At 32.5% G+C, this 25,806-nt stretch overlaps 1 long non-coding RNA gene across 2 annotated transcripts; it reads left to right on the top strand.

Annotated features, from left to right (window-relative positions):
- Positions 1–11,546: 11,546 nt before the first annotated feature.
- On the top strand, positions 11,547–25,466 carry LOC143044943 (uncharacterized). Of its 2 annotated transcripts, XR_012968816.1 has the most exons (4): positions 11,547–11,707; positions 23,509–23,625; positions 24,553–24,881; positions 25,226–25,466. It is a non-coding gene; the product is annotated as an uncharacterized LOC143044943 (long non-coding RNA). The 2 variants fall into 2 exon arrangements; XR_012968815.1 differs by lacking the exon at positions 25,226–25,466 and having other exon boundaries at positions 24,553–25,216.
- The last annotated feature ends 340 nt before the right edge of the window (positions 25,467–25,806 follow it).

Genomic DNA, 25,806 nt, shown 5'->3' with positions numbered 1-25,806 from the left:
TTAGTTAACTGAATTTTCGTTACATTGGCTTATCATAATACAGTTTCCTAAATGGTCTCAAAGTTCTTTAAGAGGCAAATGTTCACAAATTTCTTCTCTATGAAGCAAAAGAGGGACAAAAGATACCAAAGGGACAGTCAAACTCATAAATCTAAAACAAACTGACAAAGCCATGGCTAAAAATGAAAAAGACAAACAAACAACAGCACACATTACACATCATAGAAAACTAAAGAATAAACAACACGAACCCTACCAAAAAACTAGGGGTGATCTCAGGTGCTCCGGAAGGGTAAGCAGATCCTGCTCTACATGTGGCACCCGTCGTGTTGCTTATGTGATAACAAATCCGGTAAATAGTCTAATTCGGTAGGTCACATTCATGAAAGGGAAGTGGATTGTAGTTACGACGTAAGGAACATATCCGATATCATTTGTGAAACGGTTCAACGGTCAACCACAACTCAATATTTACATGATTTTTTCATTAATTTCTGTCTTATAAATGTTTTCTACATATTTATTGAATGTATAAGCAACCACATAGTTGAGTAGAACAACAATTTAAAGCAATATTTGCCTTTTTTCACAACATTTAGCCCTTCGCATGAATTATTGATTTACACATTTTGATAAACTTGTACCTAGAATAAGAAGTAATTGAAATCCTAAGAAATCAAAAATGTTGGATTTATGCATAATAATGTTTTTCAATTTTGAAAACTTCAAGTAATTATATTATAATAAACATGTGGTATTTGTACAGAATCTGATTTAATATGTTTGTATGAACATGAGAGCATTTCTTACACAGAAAAGTCAATGAATATTGAATGAGATAAAAATACAGATAAATTTGACATTACAAAAAGTGAACTGTACATATTTAATCATGATAAATGTTTAGTATGTCATATATATATGTATATACATAGTGAACAAAAGTATTGTAAATTGTATCAAGTAATTTATATGAAAAATTACAATAAATATATGTACATAATTATTGTGTTTATTATACAATAAATAGAAGTGACAGCAAGGATTACATAAACATTTTGATGATTTAATCAAACAGCAAGTTAAAATTAACAATTTTGTAGGATGAGAAATGTGGCATGGAACTTGTAGTCTTCAAAACTCCCTTTTTACATCTATATTAAAGAAATGGCTTTTGATTGTATTTAAAAACAAATATTTCAAGAAATATACATGTATATATATAACAAGTAAATATCAGGAGTGTTGACATGCAAAGTGCACGGACCGTTCACTGATAGAATGTGCATTCAGGTAGTAGAGGTGCTAAAATTTAATGTCTCCAATCATTACTGACTTGAAATGAATGGGGTCATACCCTTCTTCAATGGCAAAATGGTTGACCAATCACCAAGGGTCTTTCTGCTGTATGGAAGTCAAAGTAACACACTTTAAAATTCACCTCTGCTTCTCTTAATCCAGTGTACCTATAAAGAAAAAAGCTGTGTAAACAAGCGTTTCGATGGCCACATATATAACTTTATGATCTGACCAATAAGAATCAAGAACATCTGTTTAAATATTTACCTTACTATCAAAATTTAGGAAAATTAAGTCCAACAATGTGCCATAAGATGTGGTAGCATTATATACAATTTGTGAACAGCAAAATGAATCTGTCATGAATTTTAAAAAAGAAGAGTTTCCACTGTTGAAATCAATAGTAAAGTCTTCCATTATGATAATTTTTGGATGTCTTAAATACACATCAGGAAGGAGGTCTGCAAGGAGAGAATCTTTTAGTTGTTGCAATTTGCAGTTTGGCGCTTTGTAAACAAAGACAACCTGAAAAAACCTTTGCTGGGTGATATTATGTCTATTATAACAAACACTAAAGATACCAATCCATGAGGTGGTCTTCTATTAAAGTTTGTTTTCTTTTGATCTAATCGAAGTGGTGGTTCAAAGCCAGGTACATGATATTCAGCAATACCAATAACATCATCATCCAAGATGTTAGGGTCTGATTTAAGATCATTAAAATGAGCATGCAATGACCTTGAGTTGTTAACAACTACTTTAAAACAGTTACTCGATAAGTTATACAATTCCTTAAAGCACAACTGTAGAGTTGCATCGGTTTTTAGTCTGTGTAATTTTTGTCGAACACAATCTGCTACAGCTATTGCTTCTTGGTTGAGATCTAATATCTGTAATCCAGTTAAGGATGTTACTCTGCTTAGCGCAACATAGTGAATATGTAGTATTTTTCCTTTACGCTTTGATTTCAGAATAACAACAATCTCGTGTAATGTATATCCTTGCGATTTATGAATTGTTTTTCAGGCTGCCGGACGAAGAGGAAACTGAATTCTTTCAAAGGTCTTATATTTATAAGTAAATGAACTTTTAATGTCAAACATTGGAGTCCATGTTTTTTCAATATCTTTTCCGTACAAGTGTGAATAATTTCTTCTATTGTTAGCACCGATTCAAATCTTTAAACTTAACCCATATGATACTTGGTCTTAAAGATGTAGTTTTGCACTCAATCAATTTAAGTTCACAAGTTGACCCATTTGTAAGACCATCAGTGACTTCAATATTAGCTGTAAGATCATATTTCATCCCAATTGCTAATACTACTTCTTTTGCAAGATTGGCTGTATTAGACTGTTTTTCTGGTAAAGAACTAAGTAATTTTGTTTTTACAGATGCTGGTAAATCCCCACAAACTGCGTCAACTGCTTTAACTTTAACTTTCTGTGAATATAATTTAGATATGTATTGCAAATTAAAATTATCCACTAAAGAATTTTCAACAAACAAATGAGTAGCATTAGTTCTGTATGTTGGATCACTGATTGAAACAGTTCTGGTACTTAAAACTGCAAAATCATTTTCAGTAAGCTGATTTTGTCTCAACCTATTTAGTAATTGAGCAAATTCTAAATCATCTTTTTGTCTCATTATTTCAGTAAAATCATAAAAAAATAGAACTTTCCAGTAATTAGGTGCTAACGCTGTTAATCCTTTGTTAAGATCATTGAAATTCCAGCTGACAAATACAGGTTGAAGTTGGAAAAAGTCACCAATAGCTATGATACACACGTCATCAAATGAACAGTTGCTACCCTTGATTGTTTCAGCCTTGTCTCAAGCAAAGAGAACATTTTGTTACCAACCATTGAAATTTCATCTATCAAAATCAGAGACAAATTTCTGTATTTCATTCTGAGTGTATTGAGGACATCACATGACAGTGATTGGTCGAGTCCTTTATTTGGTTGCATTTGGAAAGCATTGTAAATGGTAAGACCACTTACATAGTAAGCTGCCTTTCCAGTAGGAGCATAAAGGAGAATTATAATATCGTCAGGGTCCTCACCTTCAGTAAAACATAAGTGTCTGTGTAAAGCTTGAAATATTGTTTTGACAACTACAGATTTTCCACATCCTGCTCCACCTGTCAAAAATGTATAAAATGGTTCATGTTTTGTTTTGACCCACGTGACAACATGTTGAAAAAATTCCCACTGTTTCTTATTCAAGGATCTTATCAATGCAAAATAATCACTTTCACTTAATATTCTGTTTGCATGATTTGTCAATTCTACTGTTCTTGCTTCTTTTCCAACTTCACGGGACATATCATACAGTCTATGTTCTGTTGGTCTATCTGTATTAAAATGAACATACTGTTCAGATTTTGTTGGGCCTATTTCAACATCTTCCATTTCTACTTGCTGTGTGGCAGGTTCTATTTGATCATTATCATTACAATCATTTTCTGCCTCTTCTATAGCTTTCTCTAGATCTATTACTTTTTCTTCATATTGCTTAGCTTTTTTTTTCTAATACTCTTGCAACAGTCAAGTACATTTTTTCATATGTTTCATGCCCACATTGCAAATCTGAGACTTCATATCTCCATGGATAAAATAACATTAAGCGTTCTCTGTAGAAGTTTTTAGAGTCAGTCTTGTAATTGTATTTAACATATCTTATTACCTTGGGTGTTTTTCTTTTGTATATTCTTATACTATTTTTCAAGGTTATGTTGATTTTGTTACTGTTTTCCTCTATGGTTTCATCCTTTTCATTCTCATATTCGTTTTCTTGCTGTTCTGTCTGATGTTTTAGAATACTGTAATTCAAGCTAAGACACATAGTCTGCAAGACACCAGTTTTCAAGTTGTTTTGGTCTACGAGAGTATCGCTTAATTTCATTATCTGATTCAATTCAGTAGATTTTGGGCCTAGTTTTTCTAGGGCTGATGATTGCTTCAGGAGAAAAGTTCTTCTTTCTGCATGTTTTTAAATGTTTATGAACTTGCAATTTGACTAAACTATTGTCATTTTCCAAGAATGAACAGGAGACATATTCATCAATAAATTTTACTACATCTTCATTTGAATCACTCCAATATTCTGGTGCGTTTTCAATCCAGATCAAGATATGAATGTGTGGTGAATCTCTTTGTTGAAATTCAACCCTATAAAAATAATCTGTTAATTTCCCAATTGGATTGTGATCACTTTTTAACACCAAGTTGATAAACTGCTGGACACGATAATCAAAATATCTAGAGCATGTACCAGGGTCTTCCTGAACAAGTTTAGATTTCTGATTCCAATCCATTTCATCTAATTCAAGGTTGGTATACTCTTTTCTATCTTTCAAGTTGGCTAGAATTTTTAATAAATCTTTCCTGTTAGTGTCTGCAGATGAAAGAGAGCCAAACCATGTTGGAAGACCCAACTGTCTGATCATTGCAAACAAATATTTCTTCCTCTTTTCAAGGTAGACTGGAAAGTTTCTTCAATTTCTTAAGATATAATAACCTTCATCCAATCTTACAATATCATTTACAGTGTCAGGATTCAATACATCTTTTGCTTTCCATTTTTTCTATCCGATTGACACCTTCTGAGAGCAAGATTGACCTTATCACTAATGTTTTTTAACTGTATTTTCTTTAACTTGAAAAATATGTTCGGTACAGACTGTGCTACTCTCCTATCCATGGACCTTAATTCCCATTTGACAATATCAGTATAGTGAACAGAAACAGCTCTCTCCTTATCATCTGGCCTTCTTTGACCACAAAATGTAGTTGGAAAAGATAAGTAATCTACATCAGGATTACTGTAGAGACTTATTGGTCACTGGCCTTCAGCAGGAGCAAAATTTAAACCTGTATCACATGGTGGATTGTCATCTGGAATGTATTCTAACAGTGTATCTGTATTTCCAACATGTGTTTCAGTCTCATCTATTTCACTAAAATGATCGGAGTCATCATCTGAATCATTTTCATCTTGGTTATCCTCTTGGCGTACTAAATTATAATCCTGGTACTTTTGATAACTATCTGTACTATTTTTTCCATTTTCTGTTTCTTCATCATTTATTTTTGCTGTTTCTGTAATCCAATCCTCATTTATTTCTATTCCAGAAGAATTGTACAAGTCACTTGTTTTCATCAAATAATGTAATGCACAAATAACAGCAAATGGTCTAACCTTTTCACTAAAATCACACTTTTTGTAAACTAGTTTCTTGTTTAGTTTAACTGATATTGTACCTGATTTCTCTAGGGTATGTGAGAGTGCATTTACTTTAGGTTGAACTTCCACAGGCACATTTACAACAAACGCATTCTATTTGAAAAAGAGAATTTCTATTTTATTCTCTTTTTTTGGTGGTTTCAAATTCGGTTGACGATGTGAATTGAAATAAACACTTTTTGTCAACAAATCTATAAGTTAATGGAAATGCGCTTACATGATTTTATCAAATTTGAGGAAATCTCCCCACTCAAAGAAGAAAACTAGTATTCTTGAATTGAAAAACGTACCAGTGGGGAAAATCCCCACATACACTACACATATAAAACCAATAACATTAGAATGGGGAAATATCCCCACATTCACATCTACAACCAAAAACATCAGAATGCCGAAATTCCCACGATAAGATTATTAATTGGAAAATACAAGCTTTAATATTGCTGACCATCAAATGGGGAAATTTCCCCATAATCTCATTATGTTCAAATCATAGAAAATATTGTTGACTATCAATTGGGGAAATTTCCCCATAATCTCATCATGTTCATATTAGATATTGTTGACTACAAATTGGGGTAATTTCACCATAATCTCATCATGTTCATATTAGATATTGTTGACTTCAAATTGGGGAAATTTCCCCATAATCTCATACGATTCAAATTTACGGCAAATCAAATAATTGTATGTACTAAAACTGTCATCCCAAGTCGTGAAATTTAGACAGTGTTTAGACAGTTGACTACTTATGAAACAAATGTGTACCAATGAGACAACTCTCCAACCAGGTCCCAATTTGTAAAAAAAACCAACTTTATAGGTATAAAAAGGTCATCAACACGGAGCCTTGGCTCCTACCGAACAACAAGCTATAAAAGGCCCAAAATGACTAGCGTAAAACCATTAAAACGGGAAAACATAAGGTCTAATCTATATCAAAAACGAGAAACGAGAAACACTTATGAACCGCATCAACAAACGACATCTACTGAACATCAGATTCCTGACAAAATGTTTGAATATTTTGTGGATATCCGTATGAAGAAGGCAGAATGTTTTGAATACAGATTGCTTTTAAACACGAGGAGCTTACTTTAAATCGTCATCATTAGGAACAGACCTCCTTAAAAGAGAGGCAAATGATACCAGAAGAAAATTCAAACTCATAAGTCGAAAATAATCGGACAACGCCATGGTTTAAAAAGAAGACCAACAGACAAACAATAGTAAAAACACAACATAGAAAACCAAAGACAAAGCAACAAGAACCCACAAAAACACAAGGGATTGTTATATTCTTACGAAACCACAAAAACCACAAAACGCACACAAACAAGGAATTTAAATCTATGGTTGTTTAAAATGTAATAAGCAGACACTACCGACCGCACTACTAAAAATCAATTCCAATCAATTTGTTATACCAAATATCGATATTTTCAAATTTCAAATAGTTTTCCTGAAGCTTTTGATGTTCAGAAAATATCTATCCTGTATGTAAACGGTGGTTATGTTTTAGTGAATTTATAAAAGTAATTCTGTTAATGATGAAACTCAATAACTTGCACAAGTACATCATCATAAATTTTAATATGCTAGGCTTGTGTTTACTAATTACTATAAAAAGTGCTCTATGACACATTGTTACATATTTTAATATTGCAACTATATTGAACAGCTTTATGTGCATAATGTTGTAACACACTTGGCGATTCTACGCACATCTATCTGTTGTTGATGATTTTTGCATACTTTTTCATCTATTTATTTTCATCGTTGATGTTGTCTCATTGATGGTGTGATAATTACTTCTTATTCTACATACAGTTTGTCATATTAAATTACAAGCACATTCAGACCAAACAAGCTAATTATGTGAATGTTTGTTTTTTTGTCATTAAGATACCATGATAATGTCCCAATATAAATTAAATAACATATATAACCTTGTTCATTCTTGTATACATGTATAAATATATAGGATCATTTGACTGATGTTAAATGTCTTTTGTTCAAGGACAAGGAAATACAGCTTCCTTTTGTTGTTGATATTGTTTATTATATCCTGTTTTGAGAACATTATCAGATGACTTGTGAGTTTCTTGTAAGTTCATATATATATGAAAGTGTTTTGTTAAACAAAACACCTTCAGCTGAATTCATCTCGATGTCTTTTGTCGTAGATTCTGTAGACCTAACACTCTTACTAAGTTGTCGTCTGCAAATACGACTTTGTAACCTGTAAAATAGAGACTATCCAATCAAAGGGACAGAAAACCAAACACAAATTATGCATATACAATTAGATCAAACATATATACATCTTTCCTTTCATATGATGTTTCCCTAGACTTTATCGAAATGTCGACTCCTTAGTGAGTCTTTTACTTCGAATGATATGTGCATTGTTTCTGTTGATTGGACATGTGATGCTCTGTGTTCTCTCGAGATACGCCAATTTTCTCAGCCAATAAATGCAAACGGTCATTTTTATATAAATTAGACCGCTCTTCGTTTTCCTGTTTGAATTGTTTTACACTAGTAATTTTTTTGGGCCCGTTATAAAAGGTGTCAGACCACCAATTAAAAGTCCCTATCTGTTCAACCAAATTTTGCAATTTTCATAGATTTCTAAATTTTTTATCTTAAGTTTAACCTCTTACAAACCAGGTATGTCCTGAATCGTACAGGTATCACCTTTCTTCATTCCAATTTTCGACATACCTTTAAAACCATATAAGAAAGAAGAGACCTTCCGAATGGATGTACCACTAAAAATAACCCCTGGTTTTCTTGAAATCTTAAATTAGTATACTATGGAGCGCATTAATCCTCAATTTTTAATTTCAACTCATAGACAAGTAAATTTGGGCTCACAATGGTCTTAATATATTTCTCTTTCACCAAAAGTTTCATTTCTGCAAATTTGTTGTGTAGTTTAAGTAAACAATGACATCAAATGCACTATTTTTTGTCCCGAGTAGGCCTACTTTTACGTTCTAAATTTGAGGAAGTAATTGGTGGTCTGACACCTTATAGCTTGCTGCTCGGTATGAGCCAAAGCTCCGTGTTGAAGGCCATACCTTGACTTATAATTGTTTACTTTTATAAAAAAAATTCATGGATGGAGACTTGTCTCATTGGCACACATACAACATCTTCCTATATCTATGATATAGCCTAGAGTGCACAATGTGGCCTTAAAAAACAACAACAAACTACCTGACAATCAATCAACTCATTACTCATCGTTCTTTTGTAATCTCTCTTTAATGTATATCATGGTTTACCTGATTTAGTTTTTTCTAGGACTGTTGCATTATACCATTTCTTCTCCAGTTTCCAGAAGCCCATTACTTTTTCGTTCATTGCGAAATCCTGAGAAAAAAATTTAAACAATGTAATCTTCTTTAGAATTTCACCTCTGTTTGAATGCTGCTTTTAATTTTATTAAAATGATATGTTTTAAACTAAATAGGAATACAAAGATGTGGTATGATTTCTAGTGACAATATCACATAGACGTAAATTGATTTGGATGTAAGCAGCTATATTTTACTGTACAATATTCAACAATAAGCAATCATATGCCGTAGTGTAAGCTTAAAAAATACGATTTAACATAATGTCAAACAAGAATGTGTCCATAGTACACGGATGCCCCACTCGCACTATCATTTTCTATGTTCAGTGGACCGTGAAATTGTGGTCAAAACTTAAAATGAAGCGAACGGACGAACGAACGGACGTACGGACGAACGGAGGCACAGACCAGAAAACATAATGCCCCTCTACTATTGTAGGTGGGGCATACAAATTTAAACGTGAATATCAACGGCCGATAAATAGAAATGCTTCATAGATCACAAACAGCAACCAAAACGACCACTAAATTACTGATTTGGGACAGACATTTAACATGTACAAATGTGGCCCAATTTAACGTCAAGTAAAACGCAAACAAATATTTCAATAAAGTGTGAAATCATTCCAGCAATGACACATTACTGGCAATAATTATAAGATTATTTTTGAAGTTCACAAAAAATGCAAATGTATCATGATGTTCCAGGTTTACACCCCCTCCCCACCTTTTCCGCGAACTGGATCCCAACCGGTTTTCCAAAGAAAGCTGAATTATAACACAACGTGCAAATCTGAACTTAAAAATAATATAAATATATGTTTTTGTTTTAGGTGCTCGTTGATATTTTGCGGAGAAGACAGAAATATAACGGTTGATAGCTTAAAACTACATTGCATACACATGTTATATATTTCACTGATTCACTTTGCCCAAGGCATTACAATTTTGTAATCTAAGTTTCAGTAAATTATTTCATAATCCACGACATGGGACTAGCAGAAACAAATAAAACATACTCATACTTCATACTCACATTTGTTACTTCCAATGATCTGATGTTTATCTGATTCTCAGGTATCTTCATTTCCTTTGAAAATAATTGAGTTTGTAAATCAAAGTAATCAGTGTTTTGTTTAATTGACTAACCACACATACTGAAACGTCTCGTCCGATTCACTAATCACTTATTTCATGTGGAAATTATTAAAGAATAAGCTCTAACTACAAGTATCGCATAAAATTGACATTTTAAAATATGATGACAATGAGCATGATGAGGTGAAGGTCAGATAAATCCTGTCAGACAGATATATACACAGAGTTCGAGTCGGCCTTATCCGGCCATCTTTTAAAAATCAAATATCTCGAAATGAGCTCCATGACATTTCAATGTATTTAGCTTATTTTGAGGCTTATCTAATGCTCTTCCGGGTAATAGTAACAATCTTAAATTCTTGCTTTATTTAATTTCACCTAAGTTCATCCTGAACTTACCTCGTTTGCATGTAAAGTTCTTGACTCGAGCTCAATTGTCATCTCTGTTTCCTATCAAAATAATATTTTGTTTTGATAAAAACTGTCACATTTTTACAAATAAAATCCTATTTTGAGGTTCAATTTATCATATTAAAAGGTTAACCGCACAATCAGCAGTAAGCATACACTACAAACTGCTCAGAGTCTGAATTGACCAGTTTTTGTGCTCGACCAGTAAAATCGAGCACACATTTTACTCGACTAGTCTCGACATTGTCTCGACTGTACTTAACTGTACTTTAGTGTACTCGACTATGTCTCGACTTTACTTAATTAGTCTGATTCAGTACTTGATGATCTTTGTGTAGTCTGAAATGGTCTTGACCAATGCTCGACCTGTCTCGACCTGTCTTGACTAGTCTCGACCTGTCTCGACTAGTCTTGACCTTCAAATTTAGTTTTGACTGGTGTAAATCAGCCCATCTAACTAAATTAAATATTGATCTTACAAAATTCAAGCTTATTAGGTAGTTTATTTTATTGCTGTGAAATGAAAGAATTTAATTTTACAATACAATGACGTTTAAAGTCTTTAACATTTCTAAAACAATAACTGAAACCAAGCAAAATGTACTTTCTTGAAAGTGAATTTTAATGAACTGTTGAAATTATAAGATTTATTGATTACTTGTTGGTGTTTAATGCAAGTTTCATCACTTTTGGCTATAATATTATAGTGGATGTCAGCTTTTGATTGCCCAAACGCTAAAAATAATTGTCAATCAAAACTACAAAATGTATTGAAAAATGTAATTTTAAATTAGAAAAATGTGAAATTATAAAAAAAAAATCGTTCTCATTTTTTCTGCATTGGCATAAGCCAAGACTAAGTTAACTTAAGCTACAGTACCTTTTTAAAAAATCCTAATCCTCCAGGTATGATATATTTTATTTTTCCCCATTTGAAACGTCCAAGCACAAGATAAAAATCACCACTGTTTAATACAATGTCCCAACTTGCCATAATGAATATCCTACCAATGAGTGTTTAATTAATAATATGTTCACACTAATTTATACTTCTCACCCTAGCCTGCATGTCAATCACAGTAAAAATTTGACCCTTCTCTTGAAAACAGCTGGTATTTGACACGCCCACATCGGTCTAGATGTGTACTTTGAAATAATCGTCGATTTTATAATTCCACCATGGTTTTCCTAATTTAAAATGTGTTCTTTTTATTTCTTTCAATGCTTATGATATCCGATGCCGTATTTAGCGACAGCGAAGATGAGACAGAAAAGGGACAGGTATGTATAATTTTATTTCAACTTATTTTCAAATTTAAATCGTTATCATGGCGAATGTACGCATAATATGATATACACTTTATGAAAAAAAGCAATAAAGGTTACGTTCAAGTGCGTAAAACAAGTATTACCATTCCTTAAAACCACAAAGGAATTTCCAATATTGCAAACGTGTATTTTCAGCACATTTTTCATTCCACGCATGTATCTATTTTCTCCCCGAGTGTGATAGATGATATATGATATATGTACATTGTCGGAAAATATACAACTTATGTGTATGAGCATTCGAAACATGACGAAAAACTAACTTCGCCGAGCTTTTCTCAGACTCGTAGCAAGTACTTATATTTGTTTTCTCCGAAAATAAACGTATATTATTTTTATCCTGAAATTTACACCATTCACTTGAAATTTTAGTTGTATAAAATCTAAAAAATTTGTCCCTTATTTTTCAAAGAATTTGACATGTAGCTTAACGCGGACCCCAAAAATTAACTGTTACGTAAAAAAAGGAATATCCGCATTACCGCTCGTTCAATATGGAAGTCGGACAACAGAACATTAATTTGAACAAGTAGAAATAAAGCAACAACAAAAATATTAGTGTACCTGTTGTTTGTACAATAGTTGGATGATTGCAGGATAAAGGAAATATAATATAAGCGAATATACAAACACCGTTTAACTTTATTTAAAAACGTTGATCGATTAACTGATAATTGCATGCTTAACGTTTAGTTGCATGTTTTTGAAATACAAAAAAAAGTAGCAGTTTATACTGTATAGCTGTCCATTATTAAGTATCCTTCAAGGCAACGTATTTATTCGTATACTAGATAACATTTTACAAATAGAACTAGACAGATGCATCTTATACTAGATAAGGGATCCTCCATTTGATTTTTATGGGGGGGGGGGGGGGGGGGGGGCTAGGATGAAATTTGAAAAAAATAGGCAGGACAGGAGTTTTGAGTTAAAAAAAAAAAAGGCAGGATGAGACACTTGCAAAAAAGCAGGACCGGATAAAGTGAAAAATAAAAAGGCAGGACAGAGATTAAAACTAAAAAAAAAATGAAGGACAAGATTTTTCATCCTAGCCCCCCCCCCTCCCATAAAAATCAAATGGTAGCTCCCTAACATTTTACAAATATAACTAGACAGATGCATCCTGATACCTCTGCACGCAGAATACATATGTATAGTATGTGATTCTAGTACTGTCAACGGTACAGAACATTTTCTTTTTCCCATTGCAATGAATAAAGACGATAGAATGTCTATGTTGTCTAAAATTGCTAAATTGCAAAAGTTACTGACAGGGCTTTCAATAATGGCTAAAGTCATCACAAAATTATTTTGCTATCTAAGAGCTAAAACGTGTGTACATTTAGAATATATCATCTTTTAAATGCGTATATCTTAAAAAGTCAAATGTAGCACATGAAGTTGACTATAGTCCTTAAGCGTGATAAAGATATTTATTATGCTAATGTTTTTAAATTGGAAAGGTAGCAATGTTGATACGAAACTCTACTAGTACTGCCAAGCTTATGTTTGTAATGTTCATGTAACCCCGATTTAAACTTCTCAGGGGCGGATCCAGCCATTTTAAATAGGGGGGTTCATGACCCACGACAAAAAAGGGGGGGGTCCAACTACATGTCCCAATTCCAATGCATTGATCGTCCAAAAAAAGGGAGTTCAAACCTTGGATCCACCACTGCTTCTCTTCTCTTCTCTTCTATTCTATTTATTCGATAGGACACATTTCCACACATTTAAAACTTGACGGTGACACCGTCAAGTTTTAAATGTGTCTAATGTAATTTAATTTTGTTTTAATCTTTATAATGAGGTCTTAAATTATTGATGTTATTGCATTTGTCTATCGGTTGTCCTTAATTTGCACACAGCAACAGTTAAAATAAAAATAAGAATGGTTATGAATAAAGGAGGAATAAAGGTAAAACAATTAGACTGCCAAAATCATCCGTGAGCTAATATAAAAAAAGGCATTGAAAATTTGGCGGGAAATCATTCTCTCTATATTTTTCATACATTTAACATTTGCACCTTTTTTCTTACAAAAACTTTTAAAAAAATAACAAGGATTTTATTAGATTTTTAAATAGAACTTTGTGTAATAACATTATGAAAATATATAAAAGTAGGGGTTAGCGGGCAAAATATTTTGGGAAAGTACATAAAAAAAAAACCCAGAGGATTCCGAATATCTTGCAAAAATCCTAAAAACAACATGAATAAACATCCTAAGACGCTTAAAAAACGTTTAACTCACTTACAAACGATTTTTATGAATTAATGTATAAATACGAATAAGCATAGAGTATTACATGGTATTCATTTGTTCCGCTCTTTAACGAATGGCCAGTTTAGGTGCATGTATAATGAACCTATCTGGTTTTCCAGATTTTTGCATACTAGTATACATAATTGTTTATTTATGATTACGATAAAATAGCTTGTGTTTGTATCATAATATGTTTACTGTCTCAGACGCGAGATGTGGTAATGTTGTTATAATTTTTACTACAAGCTTTAACTTGAGTTTTCATCGCAGATAAAGATCAGTAACTTTACATTTACAATGATTCGTTCGTTCATTAGAAACTATATTATCTCTGACATATATCAATACAATAACTAGTAATCGACTTGTCAATTGGTTTTACATTTTACATCATCTGAAAGGTGTATGCACTACACCAATCCTTTATTCAGCTACACAAGAAAGATCCCATGTGGTTTGATTCTTCAACTGCCCGGAAACGTTTAATATTAAATGATATCCGTGTTATAAAATGAATGAAAGCTAGTGTATATATGAGTGTTTACTATTTTCGACTTTAAAACTCTTTCCATTAAACAACCATCTATGATGCATAATACATGTAATACTGTGCTAGCTATCAAACACATACAAAACAAAAGCGTAAGAAAACTAACTATTATTTACGGTATTAAACTTTTTTCAGAGAAATTTTATCTATATAGTATCATGGTAAAACAGCATAATTACTTTTTGGGATGTTTTATAGTAATTAGTCTAGATCTGATGTGTGACATGGCACAGTATTTAAAAAAAAATGAACAGAACGACTGATGAAGATATTACATGTAAAGAATAAATATATGACGACATGGTTTTTTTTCATAACTATTACTTTTATGTATGCACGTTTTTTAAAATTAGTGTTATTAAATAGTTATTCTAAGTTAAATATTGTTGGGTTTGGTTTTTTTTGCGTAAATTTAACATAACAAATCACTGCATTGTGTGCAAAGTGGCGCAAAAGCATTACAATAAAGCGGTCGTAAGGATTTACAGGCTACCCGTAGGTCTTTAACAATGAGAAAAAAATATCACATACTATACTCATGGTCGATTCAACAAAACTTAATCTTCTTTTCTGTATTTTGAAAATATATATATTGAATAAAATTAAGGGATATCGAGATGAAAAATATGATCGAATGGAGCTATAGATTGTTTAAAAATAATTTATATTTAAAAACTCCTTGGAAACGCTTTACTTCATTCAAAAAACAAATGCATACATTTTACGAACTGGACTCGACGATCTTTCAAATCGTTCCCTCAAGATACTATGTTGTTCCCACAAGATAAATATCTCGTTCCCTAAAGATGATATGTCGTTCCCTCAAGATGTTATGTTGTTCCCCCAAGATAGTCATCTTGTTCCCTCAAGATGATATGTCGTTCCCTCAAGAGATCATGTCGTTCCCTCAAGATATTATGTCTTTCCCTCAAGAAACGATGTTTTCCCCTCAAGATGATCTGTCGTTCCCTCAACATGCTATGTTGTTCCCTCAAGATAGTTATCTCGTTCCCTCAACATAGCAATATCAATACAATGTTAAAACTATGTTGAGGGAACAACATAGTATTTTGAGGAAACGACATAATAACTTGAGGGAACGACATAACATCTTGAGGGAACAACATAGTATCTTGAGGGAACGACATAGCATCTTGAGGGAACAACATAACATCTTGAAGGAACGACATAGTATCTTGAGGGAACGACATAACATCTTGAGGGAACAACATAGTATCTTGAGGGAACGACATAGCATCTTGAGGGAACAACATAACATCTTGAAGGAACGACATAGTATCTTGAGGGAACGACATAATATCTTGAGGGAACGACATATTATCTTGAGGGAACGAGATAACTATCTTGTGGGAACGACATAGTATCTTAAGTGAACGACATAGCATCTTGAGGGAACGAGATAGCTATCTTGTGGGAAGGACATATCATCTTGAAGGAACGACATAGTATCATGAGGGAACAACATATTTTTTTTTCTTTCATGTTCGCATTCTGCCACCGTAGTTTCATGACCAAACTACAATCTGAATGTTTTTTTTAATTGATATACATATTTAGACAAACTTAAAGACCTTATTGCTAAACAATTGATAATTCAATAAAAGGCTATTGTTACAGTTTTCAGTCATGATTTACCTCAAAATTTAGTGAGTCAGGGGCCTGGTTTTCGAAAGTATCTTATGACTAAGACATGTCTTATCATGGATGGTCTTATGACATGTCATAGTCGTAAGATATGTTTTCGAAAGTGTCCTAAGTTACGAATTGTCATAACTTTTGTGGTAAACTTAAGACCCCTCGCGACATGACTTATGATGGTCTTATGATTGTAAACTAAAATTTTAATTACTTTTCATGTTTAATTTCATGTTAATTGCAATACAAATATTTGTTGTGTATCTCAGTTAGCTTAATAGTAAGGATTTTATTTTTCTCAACTACGTGAACTAAAATTTGAATCTCCTGCGACATACAATTTTGAATTCTTTTCTAATAGTCATGGTTTTGTATAATACATATACATATTACTTAGTTCCTAGTATAGTTAATAGAACCAGAGACATATATATGTCTCTGATAGAACTATATCAACGTATGTGAACGGGCATTTCGATAAGCGGGTACTCGATGTACCGAATCTAAAAAGTATTCACATTTAAAAAAAGTATGATTATACACGAAAACGAAGTTCAAGTTTATTATTTATCACTAACTAATTTTTAACAAATTTTCAAGTCAAATATCAATTCCTTTTTATATAAAATTTCATGTCCATTATATGAAAGAAATAAAATATTCGTAAATATTAATATGTTCATACTTTTCATTTTAATTTTTATATTTATCACTTTTTAATCATTACTTAAAATATTAGAAAATAATGTTCACTTATGACAGTCATAAGAGCACCAAAGCTACGACTCTCTTAAGACAGCTTTGATTTACATCCTATGACATATCATACGATAGTTATAAGATGATCATAAAATATGTCCCAAGATATATCTTATGACATATCTTAATTTTTGTTGAATAATAAATGTTTGAATACAATATATATATTTCTATCTTTATAAGCCTCTTTTCATGCTTTTAGTTTGTTAAAGGAGAAATAGTGAACAAAATTAATAAGAACAAATAACACATTATACGTTTTTAGTAAGTTTAGGTAATTTTTTTTAACATTATACTTTTGTAAACTCCATGGTATATAATGCTACTTTGATAAAATATAATCTCCAAAGTCATGAAATAGTAAATACAGAAATGGTTTGATCCTTTTGGTAATTCGGTATTTTACAGATAAATGCATGGATTCAATTTTACAGTCAACATTACGCTTTCAAAATGACAGCAGAAATCACTATTCCGTTGAAGCCTTTGCGATTTTTTTTTTTTATTTTCAAGCGTCATAAGTTTATTTGCCTCTATAGATTTGACCACGATGTTTATCTAGAAACAATATTTAACTTATTAAAACTGCAAGTATTCTGCATGTATGATTTATTTCTCATGCCATAGTTTATTAATTTAGAAATATTTACATAGCCATGCAGTAGTGAACAGACAATTTGTGTAGTAATCAATCCTCCTGAGAAAATAAAATGACCAACGATTGCATGATAGTTATTATAATTAAGTAATGTACGAGATAACTAATGACCGCAAAATCTGAAGTTTATCCCAACAAATTCCCATCTGCTAATTCCTCAATGTCTTGTTTCATGATTTACATGAACGATTAGATTCAGTATAATTATTTCCGGAGTTACTAACATGACTAACATGTTTAACCCCGCCACATTATTTATGTGTGTGCCTGTCCCAAGTCAGGAGCCTGTAATTCAGTGGTTGTCGTTTGTTTATGTGTTACATATTTGTTTTCATTAATTTTTTGACATAAATAAGGCCGTTAGTTTTCTCGTTTGAATTGTTTTACATTGTCTTATCGGGGCCTTTAATAGCTGACTATGCGGTATGGGCTTTGTTCATTGTTGGAGGCCGTACGGTGACCTATAGTTATTAATGTTTGTGTCATTTTGGTATTTTGTGGATAGTTGTGTCATTGGTAATCATACCACATCTTCTTTTTTATATTCTCACTAAACATGCTCAGTATACAATATATGTTATTTCAATTGAACACAACACTACTGCACAAAAACAAATACAAAATAAAACCGCGAAGAGCCTTAGGCCGCCATCATCGTCATTGTATTTAACTAAAATATTTAAGTTATAATATGAAATCTACTTCAACATAATATGCTACGAAATGAGGCCTGTATGGTTTATTGCTTAGGGCTACGTAACGTTTTCCCTTAACCCAAAATTATCCAGTTATGCAGGGTTCTGGTCGAAGAATGAAACCAAAGTACTGAAATACTGAAAATCGGATGACCGCAAGTTCTTGTGAATGGTCCGAGAAGCACTTGTCTCAGAAAAAAAAACCCATATCTATACCTGAAAATGAGGTTTTATGTGCAGATATAATTTTTTTCTTGGACAAGTTCGTGCGTAGATAAATTAATGACAGGGAATTCATCCTCACCGTAATGACTATTATATTGAAGTACGTGATACAAATCCGTATAATTACTCAGGTATATTATTGTTATATAGTATATTAATACTTGTATATTACAGTTACGTGTATTTTCATTGTATATCATTCTATTCTTCTATATTAATAATAGTGCAGTGCTAGTGCATGGTTGAGTTATCGTTGCTTAAGATTGCAAACGTTCTTGAGATATTCTACCGCATGCGTGTGCATATTTATTTTGAATGATTTTTCACTAAATGTTTATACGTATAACAAAACATTTTAATATTATTAATTTATCTTTTTAAAAAAAGTATGTGATGAGTATTCATTGAAGAAATGGATTTTTAACAAGCGATAAGGAATATAAGTTTGCACTTGATGATGTCTTCATCATGTTTATAGATCGGTTCAAAAAACCAAAACGAATATTACGTAATGGAAATCTAGGCGATAGCAATACACCGGAATGCCCTCATCCGCTGTAAAATTTGATAATTTACAACACCTGGCATTCTTGACCTTGAAATACATTTTAAAGAAACTAATTATTATATCTATATACACAGAAATACAAAAGTAGCTGTCAATCACAGCATGTATTCCGAGGATTTATTATAGGTGAAGCAATACGGCAAACAAGAAATATAAGTGGCCATAACAAATCAATAAACGATGTAACTAATGTCAAAGTGAAATTATTAGATAGGGGTTATTATAACTTCTAAATATGTGAAATAAAATTGAGAATGGAATTGGGGAATGTGTCAAAGAGACAACAACTCGACCAAATAAAAAAACAACAGCAGAAGGTCACCAACAGGTCTTCAATGTAGCGAGAAATTACCGCACCCGGAGGCGTCCTTCAGCTGGCCCCTAAACAAATATATGCTAGTTCAGTGATAATGAACGCCATACTTATTTCCAAATTGTACACAAGAAACTAAAATTAAAATAATACAAGACTAACAAAGGCCAGAGGCTCCTGACTTGGGACAGGCGCAAAAATGCGGCAGGGTTAAACATGTTTGTATTTATATTGATGCTTTTTATCAATTGACGTAGTGAATTATTACAACAAAACAAATCGAAACAAAAAAAAATATTCGGTTTTAATGATCTTTAAAAACTAAATATAACCCATATACATGTATACGTAAGATTAAGAAAAGTAAGTACTAAGTAAGTAAATTTTGTTTAGGGTCGGCTTATATATACACAATAACAGACAAAACATGAGCTCTGACTACTGATGCTAAATTTGGTTGATTATGATATAGGGAATTACTGAAGCAGGACCGGAGCGGCAGTCAGTGGGCCCCGGCTTGTGAAAAATTCTGGATCTGCCACTGATCAATGGTATAGTGTTTCATGTATACAAACCTTTGGATATGGTAATTAGGTGCAAATGTCAAAATAATCGGATTTATAGCATCTATGACTAGCATCAGTGGAAATACTACATTAGAATAATAGAGATTAATTAGTTTGACAAATAGCTAATGCATTTACAAGTCGACTGTGGTTTAACCGAATTAAAAATAAATACTGGCATCTGATTTGTTTCAGATACTTCTGATATTATCAAGCAAGTGATAATATGAACCCATAATTGATATTTGAATTTATCAACTATTATATATCATGTAGCAAGAAATTTTAACCCATTCCAGCGGCCCATTCCTGTCACTCATTGCATAGTAAGTGCCCCTTCTCCACCCCGAGTAAACTTAAAGCATATCTTACGATATCATTTTATTAATGATTTTATATTAGACATTGACCATTCATTTTTTGTGGAGGTGGAGGCGGCAAGAACTTTTTAAATAATTATTGTGCGTTCCCATTGAAAATAACAGGATTTGAAAACAAAATTGTTCATATTGAGATAAAAATCGAATGTCGAAAAAAATGATAGTCCGAGAATCAAAAATTCCTTAACACGCATGATAGTAACTACTTTCACAACGAGAGGATTTCCCTCAATAATCGTGGTTAATCCTTTAATAACAGATAGAAATATTAATATACCTATTCCAATCAAAATGTACAAATGCATTAATTATTTTGTTTATATAAAAGCTTTAAGAAGTAGGCACTTCACATCGGTGTTAATATTTATGCACCCAGTGGCAAGTTGTCATAAATCACGCACTATGAAGCTGGGGTTATAAAACGATTTTTTTTTTGGCACAGACATTTTATGAAGATAATATGGTATTCAAAATTAAAACTATGATTAATCTAATTGATCGATGTGTGCAGCCGATATGTTTTATTACTAGATGCTTCGTTCACTCTGCATTGTCATAAAAGGAAAATTAACATAGTTTACTCAGACCTAATAGGCCTCAAAAGAATTTTCTACTTTTTGCGTGATACTTTTTTTTATTGCATAATTGATAGGCATGGGAGATACTTTTATTAAGTACAAATTGCGTTAAAAAAAGCAACAGCAACCTATATTTTTTTTTTACTAAAACATACTACAATTTTCTTTAATACGGTTTCGTTCTTAAAATCAACATTCAAAGGCTCGAGAGAGAAAAAAGGCTACTATTGTACACGTTTATGACTGAGAAAATAAAATAGTTTGTCTTGTCTTGTCGTTTTATGGGAAAATCAATTGTTTGCCCCCCCCCCCCCCCCCCCCGAAAATGAAATGGTTGCTGCCTAAGACATGTACTAAAAAAAAATGGCGATGGTCAGTTTATTTTGCTGTTGAGCATAGTTTACAAAGTCATTGCATATCGGTTTTCTTTAATAAAATAAAATAAATATATTTGGGCTAGTGAACAGGATAAAGAAGAAAAAACGGATTACTTTTGAAAAGTCACAAAATACATTCTCATGTTGTACCGTTGTACCACTGTCCCAGGTTAGGGGAGGATTATGATCCCGCGAACATGATACCCATTTATGTATGTATGTGCCTGTTCCATGTCAGGAGCCTGTAATTCAGTGGTTGTCGTTTTTTTATGGGTTACATATTTGTTTTTATGAATTATGACATGTGAGAAGCAAAATGTATGTTTAACACGCATATTCATTAGAATATTTTTTGTATGGAGCGCGAGAGGGTCAAAAAGCGGAATTGAGTATTGTGTTATTCAAAATCAATTTCTCGACCATGCTTTCAGGGCATCACTTAAGTATTGGCAGGCACACCAGCAGCTGCCCTTAGTCAATGCACTACTGTTGTGGCCACAAAAAACTTGTCCCGTGTTGACGTAAAGCGAATGTAGCGCTCCTCCCTTGACGATGGTTGTTTTTGGTCTACGACATATTGACCTATCCAGTGCTGTTGCAATTTGTTGATAACTGTTTTTTAGTCTATAAACTGTTGACTTATGCACATCAAATCGATCCACTACGTCAGTAACACTCATGCAAGCATTAACCATTCCAAGAGCCATCTGACGGTCATTTTCGGAGAGGCCTGGTTGACGCCCCATGCAATTTTTTCAAACGTTTATGTGTTTTTCTTACCAATGGTGTGTTTCTGAACGTTAGTGCAAAAACAAATTAAATTTCGTCTTAAAAGTACAGGTACAGAAGGTAAAACATCAATTACACGCGCAAAGCTAAAATGGCGCAAAATCAATCACCTGGAAAAAAGTACGACTGCTTAAAAATACAGGTAATACTAAGGATTATATCAATGATGTTTATTAAAAAAAAATCCAGAAACAACCAAAAAAAATTTAAAAAAAAAGTGTTGCTAAACTTTTTTGGCTCAGTATAGGTTAATTTGATTATTTAGGAATTGTTTAATCATGTCATTGTTTTAATGTCATTTACAATGATTATTTTATTTGACGACACATTTGTTCTGCTATTTTACACACGATTATCTCTGCCTTTGCCTTTACTTGTATTGATTTATTTGAAATAGAAAAGCATGTATTTCATAATCATAAATGATAAATTTATAGAAACCACCATTGCAGAGTGCTGGAATGTGACAAGAGATCAATGCCACCAAAAATTACAATTATAGATCACCACACAGCCTTCAACAATGAGTAAAACCAATGTCCATAATCAGCTATAAATATTACAAAACAACAATGCAAATATAGAACAATTCAAACTAGAAAATTTCAAATAGCCCTCAGTAGAAATGATCCAAAATAGTGCGATACACAGATTATCAGTTTTGTGCATACATATATTGACTGAAAAGATTCACATTATGACTGACTAAGTTATGCTATTACTAGATAGTAATATCTATTAAACCGATTATCTTTACTTTTCCACTTTAAGGATGAACTACATATTAAGTTCATGGTTAATCATGAAGAGACATAAAAAAAGAAATATCATTTTTTTTTGTTATCTGTTAGAAGTCAAGCCTACTAAAATGGTACAGCCTCGGTGGTTTAGTATTCTTATAGAATATTTTGCATTATAATTGAATATAAAATCTATGAAAAATTTATATGTGTTTACATGCATACGTATGTGTTTAAGTCGACTTCTCCGGGTGTCTGGGACATTCTTAATACAATGTATCTTGATATACAAAAAGCAACATGGATTTCAACCAATATTTTGTCTTTTCATAATTAATATCGAAGTTTAAATCGGTTATGTTACAAATATAGCATATACCATACCACATCAAGAAGGGGGAAAACTACGATGACAAAACAACTAAAAGCAACACGGTAGGGAGGAATAACACATATTGGTGTGTATGTTCATTGGACATACTGTACTTGCTAAGGCAGTATTATATACTTGCAATTATTTTAGTCAGCTACAGCTATTTAGTGGACAACAAACTCATGTGTTGACACATCAAGTAATGAATGAGCAAGATAAATAAAATAACATGTTTAAGGTTTGAATTATAATTTTTGCAGGGTGGAACGTTGCCTCCAGTATTGTATATTCAAGCGGACAACTGCTGGCGGGAAAACAAAAATAAATATGTTTTATCGTTTTGCGAGTTACTGGTGCACATGAAAGTATTTCAAGAGGTAGAATTTTGATATCTTATAGCCCACAGTAATCATACTACTGTTAGATAATAGAATTCCTATCTAAAAAAATTCAGGGAATACAATCATGACAATGGACACACGTATTTTTATGCCCCACCTACGATAGTAGAGGGGCATTATGTTTTCTGGTCTGTGCGTCCGTTCGTCCGTTCGTCTGTTCGTCCGTCCGTTCGTCCGTCCGTCCGTTCGTCCGTCTGTCCCGCTTCAGGTTAAAGTTTTTGGTCAAGGTAGTTTTTGATGAAGTTGAAGTCCAATCAACTTCAAACTTAGTAGACATGTTCCCTATGATATAATCTTTCTAATTTTAATGCCAAATTAGAGTTTTTATCCCAATGTCACGGTCCACTGAACATAGAAAATGAAAGTGCGAGTGGGGCATTCGTGTACTGAGGCTACTGAATTGATCGGTGATTCCTCCTACCATTTTTATAAGGGTCGTATCATTATGTATTAACATGAATAACTGTATCCAAATGAACATGATGAATAAGATATAATAAAGCGAGAAAATATACCGACGGAGAATCATAATGAAAAGTCGATTAAAATAAATCATCTCAATATTCAACAGTAAAACAACTAAGACAAACCATTACATAAAAATATAAAGTAACTCCAATACCACCGGAAAACTCGGTTAACAGCTCCTCGAGGGACACCCGTCGTATTTTTAGACTAACTGAAATCATGATATGGAACACCGTCCCTGAAATAATGTATCAAGTGTAATATATGAATACTCCACATACATCCACTATCATGACTGTCGCAATATTGCTTCAGAGAAATGTCAAAACAATTAGCAAAAGAATGCACATACAAGAATCGTAATGCGGACATTTTTAAAATATAAATCAATATAAAATTTGAAATAATTTTTTATGAAAATATTTTTTTTTGCAGGTTCACCTTTCTTTTCTGTATGTTGGACACACACATGAGGATATTGACGCCGGTTTTCAGCAAAATAGTAGATTCCCTCCGTCGAAATGACGCAGAAAAAATCCCTGAGCTTTTGGATCTCTTACCAAATCCAAGCAACTTAATTTGGCAATACGATATTAGGAACTGGCTTCAACCATTTATTGCTGATGTACGGAAACATATCAAGCCATTACATTATAGATTTACAATGGATGAAGTATCTAATAAGATTAAACTGTGTTACAAATCCAATCATGCGGGGCCTTGGAAGATTTCAACAAGTGGAATGTTCATGTTTAACGATAAAGGTGAAGTAGAATTGCCAAAGGGTGTACCAAAAGTATCCACGCCAGTTTTTGACAAAATATTTATCGAAAAAATTGAAAGTGGAATTAATGACTGGAAATGTCTCTTCACGGATCAAATGTCAAACGCGTTGTCTTTGCTTGCTAATATCACTGAGAAAACTAAATATTTATCTTCTTTTCAAATTAAATATTTTTCATTTGAGCAAAACATCTGGACGTTTTATTAGCAAACTCAACTCGAAATCGGTAATTGACTACTTTATAATATTTATTTGTTTTTCTTTAATCATCAACTAACAACATTTAAGGTCGAAATCAATCGTTGTTTTTTTATGTATTTTCAGGAAATACGAAGAACATGACACTAGACGCACCATATATAGCTCATATGTATATGGCTATATATGTCAAAAGAAACAGATATTTTATTCTATAATACAGGAACTAATAGAACTCATTTTCCTTTTTGATTTGATTTGTTATATACATGAGGTATCATATTTGTTGTGGCTATTTTACCTAGCAGTTGAACAACATATGGTTTCAACAGCAACAGTACAATTATGTTTTATTCAAAATAATGTGCATGCTTTAATATGTAATTTTCAAGAGTTTACATTTTCTACTTGTGCTGTACTGACATTAAACAGTTTGTAATTATGTTTTCTTTTGAAAAAACATTGATTTCTATCTCGTTTACTTTCCTTTAATTTGATGGATACACGAAAACGTGGTAGCGTGATCACCCCGAGTACGAGAGGTCGTAGTTTGGAACCCGGCTGGATGAAAACGGAGACTTTAGAATTTGTATTTGTTGCTTCTCCGCTTAGCACGCAGCATGAAGGAGTTTGATCAAAGGATTGATTGGCTCGAAGTGATAATGCTATGTCCGTTTCGGTGGATTGTTATCTTATGAACAACGTGA

This window comes from Mytilus galloprovincialis, chromosome 9 (genome assembly GCF_965363235.1).
Source record: "Mytilus galloprovincialis chromosome 9, xbMytGall1.hap1.1, whole genome shotgun sequence".
Taxonomy (NCBI): domain Eukaryota; kingdom Metazoa; phylum Mollusca; class Bivalvia; order Mytilida; family Mytilidae; genus Mytilus; species Mytilus galloprovincialis.
The sequence above is the reverse complement of the archived record's forward strand: the minus strand, read 5'-3'. Positions and strand labels throughout refer to the sequence as shown.